General features: G+C 37.3%; 1 protein-coding gene across 2 annotated transcripts in view; it reads left to right on the top strand.

Annotated features, from left to right (window-relative positions):
- Positions 1–2,468: 2,468 nt before the first annotated feature.
- Positions 2,469–9,921, top strand: part of LOC144352366 (uncharacterized) — a 32,123-nt gene continuing 24,670 nt past the window's right edge. For both annotated transcript variants that reach the window (XM_078009451.2, XM_085491436.1), the window contains exon 1: positions 2,469–2,591. The gene's annotated coding sequence lies outside the window, so the exon portion shown is untranslated. The remainder of the gene's footprint in view (positions 2,592–9,921) is intronic.

The raw sequence follows: 9,921 nt of genomic DNA, 5'->3' as shown, positions 1-9,921 counted from the left end.
GGTGGTGGCGCTGTTCAATACTTCTTATGCCGCTAATTGATAACTTACGGCTCAAAGGGTACAATGCGTTTTATATCGAGTGTGGAATTAAATAATATGAGCGAACGAATGGTACAGCCAGAATTGTGTACATATAAGGTACATTTAGACAATGTATTTTATTGTCATTATTCAAATAAATCGTCAACATTTAAAAATTGTCATTAATCCTGGCTTATCTTACACTTTTGCCCACCGCCCTTGGTGCGTGCTGCTGCGGAACACCACTCGAAGAGCTGGTGAAAACAGCACAAACTTAACTATGAGACAATCCTGAATCTTGATATATATATATATTGTCGCATACGACTTATTTACCACTTCCGTGTCACTGAGAATGTTCTAGAACCGTACTGTGTCTGGGTGGAATATTCTAGATTTTGTTTAGAAACTGCTTGAATAGGTAATAGAACACTGTAGGAGGCAATGGAAGGTAATGGAACATTCTAGAAATTTATAGTAAATTCCAGACTCATTATGTATGCTGATGTAATGGTCTATTTATAGACAGTGTGGGTATATATAGGGGAGTTGTTCAGCACTGAGATCAGATCGGAGATCTCGTTGAATTGTATTGGAGTTTAAGTATCTAGTTATTGGAGTAGTGGAGTTTTACCGCGTTATTGTACTTGATGTTTGCAGAGTATAATAATACCAGTACCAGTTGAAACCTCATCTGTTGGCTCCGTGTTCGTATTTTAGCATCGCCGCCAGGGAAGTCTTTCTGTTACTGTTGCCATTTTGGTATTTGAACCATCACACCTGTACTATACCAATTACGGTAATATTACGTTGCGTGTGACATATATATATATATCTTTCACTAAATTGTCTTTATCAAGGGTGCCCTATGTGCTGAGAAGGCGATACCTGTTCTCTAACCAGAACCAACTTCAATACAAATTCGGTTCGAATCGAAACTACTTATTTTTGTCTATTAGAGAGAACTGTTGTTTCCGCTTATGTAAGCCCGGGACTTTTCTTCCCTTAAATTCTGCCTGGCACAGCAGGGCAATATACTTGTTTGTACACCCCTGCATACAGCGGAAACAAGGAGGGGCATATTATCGGGCAAACCCCAGTCACGTCTTTGTGTTTCTGTCTCCGGGGAGCGAGAGTTGTGTGGCAGTTTTTTGTATTATTTCCACTAAGCCCCGCAATCGTTCTGAACATGATTATACTAGGCTTTAAAGATGCGCATGTCAAACTATTTCATTTCACGCCATTTCAAGCTGTATTTTTGGGGTCAGTGGTACGTAACGCGGCGCGGCGTAACGGGAGCGCGTCCTCTTACAGTGATGAGGCGCATTTGCCGTCATAACCTCCCCGTGCACTATTATTCGTAGATCTCACGAGAATAGGCGGCATCTAATCTATATTTGCTGAGTTGTGAGTTGTTACAAGCACCCTATGCTTTCAGCAGTAAGAATGTTTTCGTTAACAAGAAAATATTTTTTTTCATATCTGGAATGAATAAATGAGTATGTAAATAAATCAATTGATCTTAAATTCAGTTGCAAGTATTACATAATTTACAGAGACAGTTATTTATTGGTATTTTGGGAACCTTGAATTTAATGAAAATGTTTCTCTTTTCGCCATTTGAATTTTTTCTAAATAAAGCTTCACCTTGTAGTTTAATTTGAATTTGTTCTGAGTTTATAATTTTAATTAGATATAATAGTTCTTCATTTGTTCAATTATATTCCCTTTGTACACAGTCGCTTGTAACAACAAGAAACACGATTTTTACGCATATACCACACACTTCGCATTGAAGTGTACACCGACCGTTTATAAAAAAAAGGTACACATCATGTTAAATTATTTAAAACCTAATCCACTTATTTGGGCTCAATATCAAAAGTTTGCTGTAAAATCCTGAAACTTTAATAATTGATGTTACTAGATGCGTAACTTCCGTTCTGTAACTTTTAAGTTGGTCTCATCAATCTGTCTTTTACCTCCATGGTCTCATGGCGGATGAAATGATTTTATAAGCAATAAAAAAGACATACAACAGTACTATAGCTAATGATGCATTGTTACTAGATACATAGCTCCCGTCCTATGCCTATTTAATCGTTAGTCCCATGACGGATTTAATGCATTCATGTGCGTATATTTTAGCGCATCATATTTACTGTCTACAATTAATCGTTTTAGCATTAGTCAATAATATGTAAAATGTGTTTGTTCATTGTCAATCTGCTTATTTTGTTTTGTTTTTTTGAGAAAAATGCCCTACAAAACATGCTATTCACTCCATTTTGTACATCGAACCAAGTACGTGATCCCATATGTTTAATTATTTTTCTTTAACCGTGTTACATCATTTTTACTTTTAATGTGAGGTGAAATGTTCATACGTTACCCGCCAGTGAGGGCGGCATCACGAGAATCCTTAATTAGTAGGACTTGTTGTTGGCTATAGCCTGCGTGCATCAAACGCTGGCATGTGAGTATAACACGGTGTTGGGCGTCATCTCGTCGACAGAAGTGGAAACGTACATCATATCCATATTCAACAGCAGACATTACGCCATAAATGTGTGAGTTCATGTACATTACACCTACATAGCGTACATCTCGTAGTAATTGTTTCAGAACGTTCGTTCTAAGCTGTTTTATAATGCAACATACAGTGTTTCAGTATTCCTAATCTCGCTGGCACACTTTGCTAGAAACATGAGTATTTACAATAATTGTGGACACTGGTATCTATGTAAATAGGGTGACTGTGTAAGAAGCATATGCTACTTGACACGCAACTATTTTAATGTGATGCAACAAATTGCTTGCTTCTATGTGTTAATGCGCTGGATTTGTTTTTTAAGGTTAGACCAGAAGGTCACAGACGCGTCACAGATAAACACCCGTAATATGGCACAGCCTTTCAAATGAATTATAATGTCATTTTAAATATTACTGTATGAATAAAATCGACATCATTATAGCTCGGAGTTCGGAGCAAGTACTAAAGTACCTGGCGGGGCAGTGGGGTTCTCACATTATCAGCATCCGACTCAAAACATTAAAGCTGTACTTCCTTGCTACAGTATCGAAAATGGCATAAGTTTTTTTTTAATGTTTGATGGACCTATCATATCAAAAAAATTGTCAAAAAATACGGCCTTTCCTGTGGAAAATTGACATGGAGCGTAGAGGAACTTAGCTGGATTCATACATTTAATCTCACGTTTGTATATAAGTACACCCAAGACCGTCCCAAATATATAGGCTCACTGTAATGTAGTTTAATATATACAGATTAAAGTCGGCCGGCTAGTAATAACTGGCATCGCATGTTTTTTTGTAAAACCGGGTCGGCCGACTGTCAGGTAAGCGGCGAGCTAAATTATATAAAGATTTATTCATTGTAGTCAGATGCCCCTGATTTGACTGTTATCCTGCCCACTTATTCAAAACATATATCTTTCCTCATCGGAAACATTTCAATGTATATATTCTAGCTTAAGGTAGAAGCCTACTCATGAATGAAAATGACCAGATTTTCTTTATTTTTCAATAAATTGCACTATTGGTCAATATAAGAATAGTTCTGAGTTATTGAGTATAACGCCGTGAATATCTTTGCAAAAAGATGAAAAATCTCAATGTTTTTAGGAAACGTTTACATATACTTGGTCGTTACAGTTTCCACGTCACAAACTTTTAGATATGAAACGCGGATGTTTTTGTTTTTCACGTGAGAAAATGTTCTATTGCACCACGGTTACTAGAAGACTTTTAGTAACCGTGATTGCACGTATTTGTGTGGCGTGATTGTCATGTTCTTTTTTCTTTCTATGATAGAGCATCAACTCGTAATGTAAACATACGATTTTCTTAAAATGAGGTCGGTGAATTTTAATTTTCATGAATTCACTTACATCTCACAATTGTACATCGCTGTAATCATGTTCTCTGCAAAATGTTGTTTCATTCCATTTATATGCCCGGAAGTATGCAGCCCCAAATCTGAAAAATAGCTTTAGCTAAGTTTCCAATATATCTATGAACTTGTATACGTATTAGCATCCATTGATAGTACTGGAATGCCGAGTATTCGCTTTCGTGACAGATACTAGTAGCTATATGTATACTAGTATACAACACGTTTCCATGGATATTGTTGCTTATCGTTCCTTTGTAGTTTTGTCATTCATTACGTGCTCATATTTGTCACGTGGGCATTATGTACTATAATTGCTATTAACGCATCCTGTTCTGTGGGCGACAACCTGTGAATGGTTTGAATGGATATAGGTATTTCATTAGTATATTAAGTTCAATGACCGCGGCAATTGTGGGACTGGTTACAACCAATATTCAGACCATAAATTAACAAACAGGAATGTTTTCTCACAGCCTTCAGAATGCAATCAAACTGTCCAGATAAGGCTTCTAGTACAAACCTTCGGAAGGCATTCAAACTGCTCTGATAAGGCTTCTAGTACAAACCTTCAGAATGCATTCAAACTGCTCAGATAAGGCTTCTAGTACAAACCTTCGAAAGGCATTCAAACTGCTCTGATAAGGCTTCTATTACAAACCTTCGAAAGGCATTCAAACTGCTCAGATAAGGCTTCTAGTACAAACCTGCGAAATTCATTCAAACTGCTCTGACAAGGCTTCTAGTTCAAACCTTCAGAATGCATTCAAACTGTTCAGATAAGGATTCTAGTACAAACCTTCGAAAGACATTCAAACTGCTCAGATAAGAATTCTAGTACAAACCTTCGAATGCATTAAAACTGCTCTGATAAGAATTCTAGTACAAACCTTCGAAAGGTATTCAAACTGCTCTGATAAAGCTTCTAGTACAAACCTTCAGAATGCATTCAAACTGCTCAGATAAGGCTTCTAGTACAAACCTTCGAAAGGCATTCAAACTGCTCAGATAAGAATTCTAGTACAAACCTTCGAAAGGCATTCAAACTGCTCTGATAAGGCTTCTAGTACAAACCTTCGGAGGGCATTCAAACTGTCCAGATAAGGCTTCTAGTACAAACCTTCGGAAGGCATTCAAACTGCTCTGATAAGAATTCTAGTACGAGCCTTCGAAAGGTATTCAAACTGCTCTGATAAGGCTTCTAGTACAAACCTTCAGAATGCATTCAAACTGCTCAGATAAGGCTTCTAGTACAAACCTTCGAAAGGTATTCAAACTGCTCTGATAAGGCTTCTAGTACAAACCTTCAGAATGCATTCAAACTGCTCAGATAAGGCTTCTAGTACAAACCTTCGAAAGGCATTCAAACTGCTCAGATAAGGCTTCTAGTACAAACCTGCGAAATTCATTCAAACTGCTCTGACAAGGCTTCTAGTTCAAACCTTCGGAGGGCATTCAAACTGTCCAGATAAGGCTTCTAGTACAAACCTTCGGAAGGCATTCAAACTGCTCTGATAAGAATTCTAGTACGAACCTTCGAAAGGTATTCAAACTGCTCTGATAAGGCTTCTAGTACAAACCTTCAGAATGCATTCAAACTGCTCAGATAAGGCTTCTAGTACAAACCTTCGGAAGGCATTCAAACTGCTCTGATAAGAATTCTAGTACAAACCTTCGAAAGGTATTCAAACTGCTCCGATAAGGCTTCTAGTACAAACCTTCAGAATGCATTCAAACTGCTCAGATAAGGCTTTTAGTACAAACCTTCGAAAGGCATTCAAACTGCTCAGATAAGAATTCTAGTACAAACCTTCGAAAGGCATTCAAACTGCTCTGATAAGGCTTCTAGTACAAACCTTCGAAAGGCATTCAAACTGCTCTGATAAGGCTTCTATTACAAACCTTCGAAAGGCATTCAAACTGCTAAGATAAGGTTTCTAGTACAAACCTGCGAAAGGCATTCAAACTGCTCTGACAAGGCTTCTAGTTCAAACCTTCAAAATGCATTCAAACTGTTCAGATAAGGCTTCTAGTACAAACCCTCGAATGCATTAAAACTGCTCTGATAAGGCTTCTAGTACAAACCTTCGAAAGGCATTCAAACTGCTCTGATAAGGCTTCTAGTACAAACATTCGAAAGGCATTCAAACTGCACAGATAAGGCTTCAAGTACAAACCTTCGAATGCATTCAAACTGCTCAGATAAGACTTCTAGTAAAAACCTGCGAAAGGCATTCAAACTGCTCTGATAAGGCTTCTAGTACACACCTTCAGAATGCACGCAAACTGCTCTGATAAGACTTCTAGTACAAACCTTCGAAAGGCATTCAAACTGCTCTGATAAGGCTTCTAGTACAAACCTTCGGAGGGCATTCAAACTGCTCTGATAAGGCTTCTAGTACAAACCTTCAGAATGCATGCAAACTGCTCTGATAAGGCTTCTAGTACAAACCTTCGGAGGGCATTCAAACTGCTCAGATAAGACTTCTAGTACAAACCTGCGAAAGGCATTCAAACTGCGCAGATAAGGCTTCAAGTACAAACCTTCGAATGCATTCAAACTGCTCAGATAAGACTTCTAGTAAAAACCTGCGAAAGGCATTCAAACTGCTCTGATAAGGCTTCTAGTACAAACCTTCAGAATGCATGCAAACTGCTCTGATAAGGCTTATAGTACAAACCTTTGGAAGGCACCCAAACTGCTTCAGAAGGCATCCAAACTGCTTTGATAAAGCTTCTAGTACAAGCCTTCAGAATGCATTCAAACTACTCAAATAAGTCTCCTAGTACATGCATTCAGGAAAGGCATTCAAACTACACAGATAAGGCTTTCTAATAAAAGCCTTCAGAATACTTTCAAACGCCTCAGATACGGCTTCTAAGTACACCCCTTCAGAATGTATTCAAACTGCTCAGATAAATTAATTCATGAACACATATCTTACTATGTGCTCACAGGAACGTGCTTTTCAACTGTTGTAGCTATGTGAAATTCTGGAGAAGTGACATCAGCTTGCATTCCTGTTCACTGAAATGTTTATTTATCATTCTTAAAATTATTAAAACGCGATCGTTTGACAAAAATCAGATCTGATATCGCTTTGGGGGTATTGTTGAACTGGTATCGCTTTATATCACAAAGCGATACCAGTTCAACAATATCCCAAAGCGATATCAGTTCAACAATATCACAAAGCGATATCAGTTCAAGAATATCACAAAGCGATACCAGTTCAACAATACCCCAAAGCGATATCAGTTCAACAATATCCCAAAGCGATACCAGTTCAACAATACCCCAAAGCGATATCAGTTCAACAATATCCCAAAGCGATATCAGTTCAACAATATCACAAAGCGATATCAGTTCAAAATATCCCAAAGCAATATCAGTTTCACACTACCACAAAGCGATATCAGTTCAACAATATCCCAAAGCGATATCAGTTAAAAATATCCCAAATTGATATCAGCTTCACACTTCCACAAAGCGATATCACTATATCAATATCACAAAACAATATCAGACATCAAATATCAAAAAGTGATGTGCGTTTATCGCTTTCACAAACCGATATCAGAGAAATATTATCATAAAGCGACATCAGTTTAACTTTATCACAAAACGATATCAGTTTAAAGGGCGATGGTTGTCGCGCCGCGTCCTGTTCGATATGGGACTCATAGCGACGTATACAACGCGTGTGAAATGTTTGTTTACATGAAATTGGAACACGCGCTGCGTGACAACCACCGCCTTTAACATTATTACAAAACGATGTCAGTTTATCATTATCACAAGGCAATGTGAGTTTATTGTTATCACATAGCGATATCAGTTTAATATTATCACAAAGCGATCACCACAGTGTGCCGAACACGTTATTTTTTCTTTGTAGGCGCTGCCTGAACCATGTTCGGAGCTTCCGGGGTTATATACCACAGGTTATATACGGCCCGATAATTAGGAATTGTGGTAACAATGGCTCGTTTTGGCAATTGTATGTGTATTTTCGGAAATAGTATTCAGTCCCTCCAAAAAATCAGTTGAAATTATTGAAAAGTCCAACATTTGAGCAAATATCAGGAACGAGCAGAATCGCCATACAACGTTCACAGGGCGTTCGCGTTAAGCATACGGACAGTTTTTCGGCTAAGGTTATTATTATGTCGGGGATTTATTTGGTGGAACAACTCAGCTTGGAAGTTCTTGGTAAAACTAGGGGATTCTCACGCTTCTATCACAAGGGATAAGTAACAAACCAGTTATATATACTAGTAGTTTAAATGTAATTTAGTAGTAACAAAGTCATGAGAAAAAGCTTTGATTCCCCTGGAAATAAGAAGAGTTTGGGGCGGAGTGTTGAGTCCGAGTCCTACGTCCCACCTTCCTCAACTCACTGTTTTTAGTGTGCATGTCCATTCATAATTTAATTTGTGTCTGCATAATCTAATTTAGAAAGATCGCATGCGCAGTGATGCTAACACGTGGCGCATGAGTTTTACCTTACATATTGTGATTGTAGGTGACTCCACAGTCAAATACATAGAGCCCGAGAAATTTTCTACTGTCAGAGAGACATACGTGAAGTCTCTACGAGGAAAAGGTATTGACGATGTCAAATTATTCATTGAAGATTCAAAGTTCAAAGATCCAAAGAACATCGTGTTACATGTAGGATCTAATGACATTGACAGTGGATCATCACTGGAGACCTGTCAAAAGAAATACTCTGACCTGATTGATACAACACGAAACATATATCCTTCATGCAGTATATTTGCTTCAAGTGTTCTACCACGACTGGACAATGATTCATTTAATTCCAACCAATTGAGATTCAATTCATCACTAGAGCTCCTATGTGAATCAATCTCTAATGTACATTACATTCATCACAATGTCCTAGACAACAGGAATCGTATCAAATCATACCTATTTGAAGATAAAGTTCATCCTAACAACAAGGGCATAAGTTACATCGTACGAAACATGAAGAAATACATCTACAGGGCTATCACTTCTCACCTGACAAAACAGGAATACAAACATTCCAATACAACAGGCGCAACACCAACAAGGCAACACCCAGGACAACAGAAATTCTTCAATAGCAAATATCATCAGCACAAGAACAATAACATTACTCACAAGAACAATAGCAGTCACAAGAAAAGCAACAATAGAAATTACAAAAATAATAGTGGTAGCAGAAACCAGGTTTTTGAAGATTTTTTGACAAACATTTTAGACTATATGAGACGTTAAACTTATATATACAGTGATATAGACCTAGAGTCAGGTATTTAAAAGCAGATTTTTCTTTTCTTTTTTTCAAATTTATTTTATTCAAAATTTTTTTCTTTTTGATATCTCTAATTTCCAGCATACAGCAAGATGAATTGTCCGACTGCAAATAGGGACATACTTAAATTTACTGCGTGGAATAGTTATGGAAGCTTGGAGAAAAAAATTAGAGATAAGTGTTTCTTAGATAGTGTAGAAAATTTTGATTTTATTAGTTTAGTAGAGACTAAAACTGATACTAACTCTATCATAGATTTACCAAACTATAGTCATCTTCACTCTTTTCGATCAAAAAAACATAAAAAAGCCAGATCAAATTCAGGTGGTATCGTACTATACTATAAAAATCAATATAAAAAAGGTGTCAAACATTTACACAGTAGTTCAGAAGACTTCATTTGGATGGATCAAACTTGACAAATCTTTTTTCCATTTAAATGAAGATATATTTTTATGTACGTTATACCTCAGTCCCCAGTCTTCCAGTATCTTTAACTGGAAAGAATCTAACTTGTTCCAGCTTTTAGAAAAAGATATAGCTAAGTATGCGACAAAGGGTGCAATTATCTTGACTGGCGATTTTAATGCACGGACAAAAAATGAAGAGGACACTGTTATTTACAATAACCCAGACCATCAATCGTCTGACACTATTAGTAGCCTAAAAAAAAGAACATCA

The sequence above is a fragment of the Saccoglossus kowalevskii genome, chromosome 16, assembly GCF_978046115.1.
Source record: "Saccoglossus kowalevskii chromosome 16, keSacKowa6.1, whole genome shotgun sequence".
NCBI lineage: Eukaryota > Metazoa > Hemichordata > Enteropneusta > Harrimaniidae > Saccoglossus > Saccoglossus kowalevskii.
This window is presented reverse-complemented; position numbering and strand designations above follow the sequence as displayed.